The following is a 12039-nucleotide window of genomic DNA, read 5'->3' on the forward strand; positions in this document are numbered from 1 at the left end:
CAGGAGAGAACAATGTCACACAAAAAAAATAGAGAAGAAAGAATATTCAGGAGAAGAGAGTGAAAATGTCAAAGACTGCAGAAATGTCAAGGATGAAAATTGAGAAGAAATAATTAGATTTGGCATCTAAGTTTGGCAGTTAGGCATTACAATGGACTTGGAGACTGGAAGGACTTGAGTTCAAACCTCAGGCCTTTGCTGGTTTTGTGAGCCTGGGCAAATCACATTTACTTAGTCTCAGTTTTCTCATCTATAAAATGGGGTTAATAACTGTACCTACCTCACAAAGTTGTTGTGAATCACACACACACACACACACACATACACATACATCTACACATACTTAAATACATATATGTGAATAATTTGTATAAAGTGCTTTGCAAACCTAAAAATACTTTATAAAAATAAGCTATTATAAGTTGTTGGAGGTAGCTAGGTAGTATAATGGATAGCATGTCAGGCTGGAGTCAGAAAGATCTGACACTTACTAACTTTGTGACCATGAGTAAGTCATTTAACCTTGTTTACCTCAGTCTTCTCATCTGTAAAATGAGTTAGAGAAGGAAATGGCAAACCACTCCAGTATCTTTGTCAAGAAAACCACAAATAAGGTCATGAAAAATCAGATATGACTGAAAACAATTTAACAAGATCAACATAAATTGTAGAAAAATATTGACTTGGCTTGTTACAGGTAGTTTCCTCACTTTAGAGTTCTGTACATCAATTAAATCACAGGTTCAGTCCACTTCAAGACTTTTACCTAATAAAGTGTCACATAAGACTATTTCAAATTTAATTTTAATTTTTCACTCAATGCCTAGCTTAAGTTATATATGCTATTTAGTAAAACTACAATTTAAAAACACTAATGGATAACATCATCCCTCCAGATGAGTATGGTACAGTACGTAATTGTTGCTCAGTTATGTTCAACTGTTCATGATCCCTTTTGGGGTTTCCTTGGCAAAGATACTAGAGGGTTGTGACATTTCCTTCTCCAACTCATTTTACATAGGGTGAAGTGACTTACCCAGAGTCACCAAACTACTAAATGTCTGAAGCTAGAGTCTTCTTGACTCCAAGTCCAGAGCTCTATCCACTGTTCCATTCAATCAGTCAAAAAACATAGAGTAAACCTTATGTGCAGGCAGTATACTAGGCCCTTCGGATATAGACAAAAAAGGAAACTCCTCACTCTGAAGAGGTTTGTCATATATAGTTCTGTTTCTGTCAGGGAGACAGCGTACATAAGCATATACAGAATAAATATATTAGGTTAAATATGAGTCAGGGAGGTAGAACACTAGGCAACTGGGGGAACCAGAAAAATTCAATGCCACTTGAAGAAAATGAAGGATTCTATGAGTTAGAGGTGAGTAAAATCATTCCAGGTGGAATGACCAACACAAAGGCCTGAATACAGGAGATGATGTGCCTAATGTGAAGAGTGGAGAGAAGATCTCTTTGCCTTGATCATGAAGCACAATGAAGTTGAAAAGAAAGATTGGGAAAGTAGGTTTGTCCACATTGTGGAATTCTCATTTTATCTGAAAACTCCTGGAGCTATCAGGAACCACTGCAATTCATTGATTGGCAAGTGACATGATCAAATCCATATTTAAGGAAAAACATTTTGATAGTAATTGGGAAGGATGGATTAGAGTCTAGGAAGATGAAGCAGAAGGACCGATAAGGAGTTCAGGTAACTCTCCACGGGATTGGAGGGGTGGCCCGCTAGAGCAAAAGAACTTGAGCCTCCCAGAAGCAGCCCTGGGGTGGCTCACAGCAGCTGGGGCAGTTTCCTGACTTATACCCCTGAGGGCACCAGGCACAACTTGGGGGAACAGCAGGGGGACCTCTACCAGAGTGACCATGTGAAGCCCAGCACTCAGGGCACACAGCGAGCAGCCCAGATCCAGGAACAAGAAGCAGAAGCCAGTAAGCAGGAGCCCCCAGAGCATGAGCCCACTGAGCCTAGGGAGGGAGGTGGAGAGAGAATGCTGAGCTTGAGCTCTGTCCTCTGTCCATGGAACAGAACTCTGGGGTTCTGACCACATTCAGATCATGATCGCAGACTAGCCCCCTCCATAGAACAGCATGCCCCCCCCACCTCAACCCTGAGGCAGAGGGGGGCACTTATGGTCATTCATAGACCAAGAGGGAGGACAGAGCCTCACACACTGAGATCCTTGTGGGATTGTCCCAAAAGCTCAGGAAGCACCCCAAAACCAGGCTCAGGCTGGGAAAATGAGTAAGCAGAGAAAAAAGAGGAACACCATTGAGAAATACTTTGTCTATGATCCTAAGAAGGATCAAAACACTCAATCTGAAGATGAGGAAGTCCAAGCTCCTGCATCTAAAGACTCCAAGAAAAACAGAAATTGGACTCAGGCCATGACCGAGCTCAAAAAAGACTTTGAAAATCAAATGAGGGTGATAGAAGAAAAATTGGGAAAAGAAATGAGAGAGATGCAGGAAAAACATGAAAATGAAGTCAGCAGCTTAGTCAAGGAGATCCCAAAAAATGCTGAAGAAAATAGCATGCTAAAAACCAGCTTAGTTCAAATGGATAAAACAGTTCAAAAAGTTATTGAGGAGAAGAATGCTTTAAAAAGCAGAATTGGCCAGATAGTAAAAGAGATAAGAAAGCTCCCAGAGGAAAACAAATCCTTCAGACAAAGAATAGAACTCAGGGAGATTGCTGATTTTACGAGAAATCAGGACTCAATACTTCAAAACCAAAAGAATGAAAAATTAGAACAAAATGTGAAACATCTCATTGAAAAAAACAACTGATATGGAAAACAGATTTAGGAAAGATAATTTTAAAATTATTGGAATACCTGAAAGTCATGATCAGGAAAAGAGCCTTGACATCATTTTCTTTTCTTTTTTTAATTTTTATTAAAGATATTATTTGAGTTTTACAATTTTCCCCCATCTTGCTTCCCTCCCCCCACCCCCACCCCACAGATAGCACTCCATCAGTCTTTACTTTGTTTCCATGTTGTACAAATCATATCCTTAAAGAGAACAGAATTCTCAGAGGTAACCAGATCAAACAAGACATCTGGGTTTTTTTTTTCCAAATTAAAGGCAATAGTCCTTGTACTTTGTTCAAACTCCACAGCTCCTTATCTGGATACAGATGGTACTCTCCTTTGCAGACAGCCAAAAATTGTTCCCAATTGTTGCGCTGATGGAATGAGCAAGTCCTTCAAGGTTGAACATCACTCCCATGTTGCTTTGACATCATTTTCAAAGAATTACTACAGGAAAATTGCCCTGATATCCTAGAAACAGAGGGCAAAATAGAAATGGAAAGAATCCACCAATCTCCCTGAGAAAGAGATCCAAAAAAAAAACAACCCAGGAATATCATAGGAAAGTTCCGGAACTCCCAAGTCAAAGAGAAAATATTACAAGCAGGGGTGGCTAGGTGGCGCAGTGGATAAAGCACTGGCCCTGGAGTCAGGAGTACCTGGGTTCAAATCCGGTCTCAGACACTTAATAATTACCTAACTGTGTGGCCTTGGGCAAGCCACTTAACCCCATTTGCCTTGGGAAAAAAAAAGAAAATATTACAAGCAGCTAGAAGGACACAATTCAAATATTGTGGAGCTGCAATCAGGATCTCACAGGACTTAACAGCAACTACATTAAAAGCTCATAGGGCTTGGAATATAATATACCGGAAAGCAAAAGAGCTTAGAATGCAACTGAGAATAAACTACCCAGCAAAACTGAATGTCTTCTTCCAGGGAAAAAGATGGCCTTTCAATGAACCAGGGGAATTTCAAATGTTCCTGTTGGAATGGCCAGAGCTGAACAGAAGGTTTGATCTTCAAATACAGGACTCAGGTGAAGCATAGAGATTGGAGGATAAAGGGAAAATATGAGGGATTTAATGATGATGAACTGCATGTATTCCTGTATAGAAAAATGACACTGATAATATTCACATGAACCTTCTCAGTTAACAGAGCAGGTAGAAGGAGCTTTTATAGATGAAGCACAGGAGAAAGCCGAATTTGAAGATAAATGTGTAAAAATGGAATCAATAGAAAGAAAAAGGAGAGGGGGAATAGGCCAAGATAGTTCATATGATTTTTCTTTATTACAATGAGCTATTGCAATGATATGGAAGGGGAAAGGCAAAGGGGAATGAGGGAATCTTCACTCTCATCAGAGGCAGCTAGGAGAGGAAACAGCATATATGCTCAATGGGGTATAGGCATCTGGAGTAAGAAGGGGGGGACAGGGGGAAGGGGTGGGGATGTGAATGATTGAGGAGAGGGTGGACCATGGGGGGGGGAGAGTGGTCAGATATAACACATTTTCTTTTTTCCTTCTTGCAAGGGGCTGGGATTGGATGGCCTGTCCGGGACCACAGGGCCAGGTGGATGCTGGGCCTAAGGGGTGGTATGGGGGCTCCAGGCCTCTTGGCCCCAGAGCTGGGGATCTGTCTGCTGCACCACTCAGCTACCCTACAGCAGAGTCAGAGTGAAAGGAGAGAGAAAATATAGTACATGATAGTGGAGAAATAGAAAAGGAGGGAGTTGTGATCAGCAATGGCAATAGTGGAAAAACATGGAAGTAATTTTTGTGATGGACATCATAAAGAATGTGATACACCCGTGACAGAGTTGGTGGTGTTGGAACACAGTTTGAAGCACATTTTTTTTTTATTATTTTTTGGGGGGGGTGCAGGGCAAATGGGGCTGGGTGGCCTGACTAGGGCCCCATAGCAGGGTGATCATTGGGTGTCTGAGGCTGGATTTGGACCGGGATGCTCCTGGCTCAAGGGTCAGTGCTCTGTCCGCCACCCAGCCGCCCCTACTATTATTTATTTTGGGTCTTTTTTTTTCTTTTTTTTTGTTTTTTGCAGGGCAGTGGGGTTGGGGTGACTTACATGTCACACAACTGGGTGATTGTTGGGTGTATGGGGCCGGATTTGGGCTCAGGTGCTCCTGGCTCCAGGACTGGTGCTCCGTCCACTGAACCACCTGGCCATATCTACAATTATTACTATTATTTTTTAATTTTAATTTTTTTCTCTCCCTTTTATCGCTCAAGGGAGTCTATATTTTTTGGGGGAGGGGGTATTTTGTTTAATCTTAAACAAGAATATTTTATTAATGTATAAAAATATTATTGTACAAAATGAGGATTAAAAAATAGTTCAGGTAAGAAAATGGTGACTTTTAAGTATATGAGTGATAAGAAGGGATGGAGGGTAGAGATGATGGTATGGTGTAGAGGTAGAAATGGCAAGATATATTGATTGGTTGACTCTGTGGGATGACAGAATTTAGGGAGTTGGAGTTAACACTAAAGTTATAAATGGCGGGATGGGGGGGGACTGAAGTATGCAAGGGTATTCTTTAATAGAATTAGGTAGACATGAAGAGGAAGGGCATTTCAGGCCTAGAGAGTGCATTCAGGTATTCCAGTGCAAAGATAAAGAAGCTGGAGAGAAAGTTCCTGGACAAGAATTTTGAGGAATTGTGGGGAGAGTGGCTTTGAGCTGCTTGCTATTCCCTCAAACCTAATACCAGTAGCTCTCCTTCCTCCATATCCATCTATAATCCCAGATGTTTGACTGTTTCCCAAGATCAGTAACTTCAGTCTTGTAATTCCTGGAATTTCTACTGGAAAAAATTATCATGTAGATTCCCCCCAGTCATCCCTGCTCCAGGAATCTGCTTGTACCTTGCAAAGCAAAACGGACAAATGCTAGAAAGATAGTATGGGCCTAGTTATGAAAGGCTTTACAAAAGTCAAAGGTTTATTGAATGGAGACAAGATAAGGCCTATGTTTTATGAAACTAGGTTACAATAAACATTAAATGCCTATTACTGTGTCAGACATTGTGCTAAACACTAAGGTTACAGATATGAAAAAAGAAAAATCAGTTTTTGCCCTCAAGGAGTTTATAGTCTAATGGGGGAAAATGCAAAGTAATACATCCAGATGAAATCTTCTAAGTTGAACTCCCTCCTCAAATGGAAGTTTTGGGGTGGTGAAGCAGAGTCCCAAGGCTGTTGAGAACTTGGAGAATGATGGAATTAAACCAACAACTTGAGGGTGTCAGGAAAATTATGATTTTCATGTTGATCAATGTGATATATGTAATGTATATACTGATCATCTGGATTTTTTTAGAGCTCCCTTAAAAACAGTGAAAACAAAGCAGCAGAAGTCATTCGACAACCATGACAAGTCCTTCCCTGAACTGTGCTTTCCTGTATTAAATGAAATGTATCAGTATAACCTGTACTGGACTGTAACTCCAAAATCATTCCAGCTTTTCCCACAGGACTCTTACTTGAATGATCATAAGTGATGTAATTGTTTTGTCCTGCATGGTGGGCTAGTTCTGGGAAGATCATTCAATCTCCAAATCTGATTGTTCTATGATCCACCTGCCCACTTATGATCATATATAAAATATCTGGCTCCACAACAAGGAGAATGGAATAATCCCATGATTTAAAATCGATTCCTTGTAAAGAAAATAACTAATAGACTGCTATCTAATTTATTGGCTTTGCTTTGTTTGACTAGGTTAGTAAAAACTTGGTAACAAGGAATATGGAGAAATTAGTGAAAAGACCCCTAGAGTAGTGCAGCTGGGTAAGAAATGAAGATTTCTTTGATTGGAGACAGGAGATACAGATTACTGCCTCGAGGGCTGGTAATCTAAAAATGTTTCCACAACAAAGCTTTTGTGCTCACTTTTATCTGTTAGATCCAATCTGATTTCCAGAGATTTGACCTCTTTTTTGGAATTTACTCTCTTCTCTCTCAGCTCCAAATGACTATTTGAAGTAAGTTTGTGTTACTTTAGTTCCACACTTCTGCTCATCCAATCAAGAGCTGATGAGTTCTTAGACCTGTTCTCATTTCCTTGGGATTAGATGCCTTCTTGTATTGTTTATAGTCATCATTGTCTAACTGAAGGAAGGCCTACTGAAAAAAGACCCTCTTGGCTTTAAAGGAGTCATATTTGTGTGGAAATGGAGAAAGAACTATTTGGTTTTCAATGGGTTTTTGAAAATGACAATGTTGCCATACTTGTATCTTTGGTATCTGATTGTAATGTCTCTTATCCATTCCTTCAAAGTGATGTGGCAATTAAAAAAGTACAAGAGACATAATTTCTTGATAATTTAATCATTTAATTGCTAGCATTTTAATAAAAGGAAGGTCACTTGTCCATCTTTCATCTCATGGTGGCAGGCTTACAGTTTTTATGCCCTGGGAAGAGTTCCCTAGGTTGACAATCAACTTTGAATGGCTAACAATTAATGAGAGGCGGAACTGCTAGGTGGCTAAAGCACTGGCCCTGGAGTCAGGAGTACCTGGGTTCAAATCCGGTCTCAGACACTTAATAATTACCTAGCTGTGTGGCCTTGGGCAAGCCACTTAACCCCGTTTACCTTGCAAAAAAAAAAAACAATGAGAGGTGAACTTTACAAAGAGAATTGGATTTACTCCAGTGAGGGGCTGAGGGTGACATCATATTAACCTTGGAGACTATGTCTATACCCAGACCACTCCCAGCCTTGAGCACTTTAAACAAAAGAGTCTGTCTCCACCCAAGCTAGACTAAATGGAAATCACTTTAGACTAGAGATTCCTGGTAAGGTTGAGTGGGGTTGCACAGAGGAACGGGTTAACTTAACCTTCAGAGGCTGAAGTCTTGAAATGAGGATAGAGAAAAGGGGGAAACTTTGAATCTCCCTAAATCAATAATTCTTTCAGTCACATGACTTGTGGGGAATTAGGCAGAGGAGAATGAACCTTTTTCCTTCCAACATAATTTTCTCTCAGGAACATAGTTCTTTCTACATTTGTGGTGCCTGGACTGGTGGCACTGGCCTTGGAGTCTAGAGGAAAGAACTTCAAATCCAGGCTCAGTTACCACTTATTAGCTGTGTGACCTTGGGCAAGTCGCTTAACCCTGATTGCCTCCCATCCAGGGCCATCTCCAGTCCTCTTGATTTCTATTTGGCCACTGCCACAGGTGGCTCTGGAGGAGAAAGTGAGACTGATGACTTAGGACAGCATCTCCTTACTGAAATACAATTCATGTGCTTGTCATGGCATCACCTTCCTGATGTTATGGTCTTCAAGTTCAATTTTTGTACTCTTTCCATTAAAAAAGGAGGTTTACACTTCAAAGAAGGTTCTCCAGTTGGGGGGGGGAGTTTTATAGTTAAACACCTTGTTATCATTTGACTACATTAGATCATCTGTGACTTACTAAGACTATCAGCTAAGGTGGAAAAGAATCATATATTCCCTCCTTATGGGGGGAAATCCTCTTCCTTTCTTCCAGTTTTTTTCCAAGCTACCATCATTATTCACTTCAGTCAGGATTTTGATAGTCACCAGATTTTTTTTAATATCAGTATATTATATATACAATGTACAATACATGTATGAGCAAATGAAGTAATAAGTAATTAATAGTAATACCTTAATTTAGTGCTTGCTACGTGCTAGGCACTGTGGTAAAAACTTTACATTTATCATTTCATCTGATCCTTATGATAAACTTGAGAGGTAGATGCTATTATTACCATCCCTGTATTACAGATGAGGAAATTGAGGCAAAAAATGATTAAGAGACTTGCTCAGGGTCCCACAGCTAGCTAAATATCCAAGACTAGATCTGAACTCAGGTTTTCTTGAAGGCTCAGCCTTCTCCACTGCTCAACCTAACTGACTTGCAAGAATAAACGAAAGTAGGGGCAGCTAGGTGGCGCAGTGGATAGAGTACCAGCCCTGGAGTCAGGAGTGCCTGAGTTCAAATCTAGCTTCAGACACTTAATAATTACCTACCTGTGTGGCCTGGGTAAGCCCCATTGCCTTGCAAAAACTAAAAAAAAACAAAAACAAGAATAAACAAGAGTAAATAGTTATGGAACAGTTTATTTGAAATTTGACTTCTGCCATAGCATTTCTTTATCAACACTTCCATTCTTCAGAGGAAGAGAGAAGACAATGGTCTGTCTGGACAGTTCATGGAGTGTAACTGGCCTCCCAGAGATTGAGAAGAAAAGGAAGACTTCAGGGTGTGTGTGTGTGTGTGTGTGTGTGTGTGTGTGTGTGTGTGTCACTAGCCACACCACAGTTGACAGCTTCCATTGGTGCCACTTCAAATTCTCTATCACTATCATTGGCGCTAGCAACCTGCAAGAGTCCCAGGGTCAAAGTGGATTCTTCTTACTTTATTCTTTAAAAAAAAAATTTAGGGGTGGCTAGGTGGTGCAGTGGATAAAGCACCAGCCCTGGAGTCAGGAGTACCTGGGTTCAAATCCATCTCAGACACTTAATAATTACCTAGCTGTGTGGCCTTGGGCAAGCCACTTAACCCCGTTTGCCTTGCAAAAACCTAAAAAAAAATTTTAAATTTATTTAAGGCAATGGGGTTAAATGATTTGCCCAAAGTCACACAGATAGTTAATTATTAAATGTTTGTACTTTATTTTTCACTGGGACTCTTCCAATGCCAAGTCCATGTGGTTGACATGTTTATTTTTGGTACCTCATATTTCTATGGCAATGTACACTAAAATGGTAGTCTGAGAGAGTCTTCTTTAAGGGCTGGGAGAATTGGAAAGCAGTTTAGAAGAAAATAGGTTTAGATCAGTAGCTTACACCATATGCCAAAATCAGTTATATACATATGATTGGTCTTTATTAAATCACATCAGTGACAAAAAAATAGAGAATGAAATTAAATACCTTTAGATATACAGTTATGGGAGAAATTAAAAATGAAAGGCTAGAGAACACAAGTGACAAAAAAGATAATTTGGATTATATAAAATTTAAAAGCTTTTGTATATTAATGGGAACAATGAAATTAGAATAAGAAGAGAAATAGTATTTTATAACCAAGATAGTAAGAAAGTGACTACAAATATTTAAAATAGTCATTTTGCCAATAGATGACTAACCAAAGGACATCTCTCTTTTTTAAAAAATCTTGTTTTTCCTAAAAAAAATCTTGTTTTTAATTCATCTTTTTTTGATATTATCTTCATTTCTTACTATGTCTCTCATTTACATACCCAAGCAAGTCCTTCTAACAAAATTTATAAAGATAAAAATGCAATTCAATAAAACCAGTTGGCATATCGATTGTTTGATAATATGTACAATATTCTACACCTAGCATCTCCATTCTGTAAAGAAAGGAGGGAAAATCATTTTTTCAATTCCTCTCTTGGTTATTATAATTACAATGTGAGTTTCTGGTTTTTGTTCTTTCTTTTTACATGGTTATAGTTACTGTATATTGTTTTCCTGGTTTGTTTATTTTACTTTGCATCATATATGTAAATTCTTCCCATGCTTTTCTGAATCCTTCATATTCCTAATTTTTCATGGTATTATAATAATTTCATTCATATACCACAATTGGTTTGGTCATTCCTAAGCAATTGATAATACTTTGGTTTCAGCTTTTTTCTTTCACAAAACATGCTGCTATGAATGTTTTGATGAATACAAAATACTGTTTAAGATTCAAAGACCTTTATAATCTAGTCCCTTCCTCTCTCTCTCTCTAGTATTCTAATTACCTTACTCCCTAACACACAGGACATTGGCTTCCTAGTTATTCCTCCAACAAGATACTCTATCTTTCTTTTTTTTTCTTTTTTAGGTTTTTGCAAGGCAAATGGGGTTAAGTGGCTTGCCCAAGGCCACACAGCTAGGTAATTATTAAGTGTCTGAGGCCGGATTTGAACTCAGGTACTCCTGACTCCAGGGCCGGTGCTTTATCCACTACCACCTAGCCGCCCCCTACTCTATCTCTTAATTCTGGGTATTTTCATTGACTGTGCCCATGCCTGGAATATTCCTTTTCTGCTCCAACTACTGACTGACCTCTCTGGCTTCCTTTAATTCCCAACTACAATCCCACTTATTATGGGAAGCCTTCTCCAATACCTCTTAATTTCAGTGCCTTCCCTCTGTTAATTATCTCCTATTTAACAGGAATTTGTTTACATATCTCTCTCCCATCCCATTAGACTGTAAGCTCCTTAAGGACAAGACTGTTTTTTTTTTAACCTCTTCTTCTATTTCCAGTTCTTAGAACAGAACCTGGGAAATAGTGGATTCTTTATAAATGTTGATTAATTGATTGATTGATATAGTCCTTTTCTTTCTGTGTTTTGTTTCCTTTGAGTATATGCTTAATGGGATCTTTGATCTGAGATCAATTCATGATGAGTGCACTAGTATGCCTGTCTTTCCACTTCCTCCAGCATTATTTCTATCTTTTGTCATCTTTGACAGTTTGATGGGTATGAAGTGAAATCTCAGAGTTTTTTTTTTTAAGGTTTTTGCAAGGCAAATAGGGTTAAGTGGCTTGCCTAAGGCCACACAGCTAGATAATTATTCAGAGTTTTTCTGATTTGTATTTCTCTTATTAGTGATTTGCAGCAGTCTTATATTGTGTAATTCTTGTGAGAACTTTGGGATAAGAACAATTTTCAAAAGAAAAAATGTGAGTTATCAACAATTGCTTAAAAAATGATTCAAGTCACTAAGAAGAGAAATATAATTTAAAACAGCTCTGAGATTTCATCTCACAACCATAATTGGCAAAGATTACAAAAGTCAGAATCAATCAATTTTAGAGGGATTAGGGGAAAGCAAGCACACTAATTCATTGATATGAATTGGTTTAACTATCAGAGAAAGCAATTTGAAATAATGTGAGAAAAGTTGCTATTTCTTTGATCCAGCCAAATCATTATTGTGTTTACATCACTCCTTTCTCATTCCCCAATCCTCTACAGTGTTCCCCAGTCAAAAGTCAAAGACAAGAAGAAAAAAATGCCATATAAAATATTCATGCATCATTCTTTGGGAAAAAAAAGGAAACAAAGTGGACACTCATGGAATGAGGAATGAATGGCTCAACAAATTTTGTATATGAATTTAATGAAATATTATCGTTCTGTAAAGTAAAAAATAATGGGAATTCAGAGAAATATGGGAAGACT

This window comes from Macrotis lagotis, chromosome 2 (genome assembly GCF_037893015.1).
Source record: "Macrotis lagotis isolate mMagLag1 chromosome 2, bilby.v1.9.chrom.fasta, whole genome shotgun sequence".
Classification (NCBI taxonomy): domain Eukaryota; kingdom Metazoa; phylum Chordata; class Mammalia; order Peramelemorphia; family Peramelidae; genus Macrotis; species Macrotis lagotis.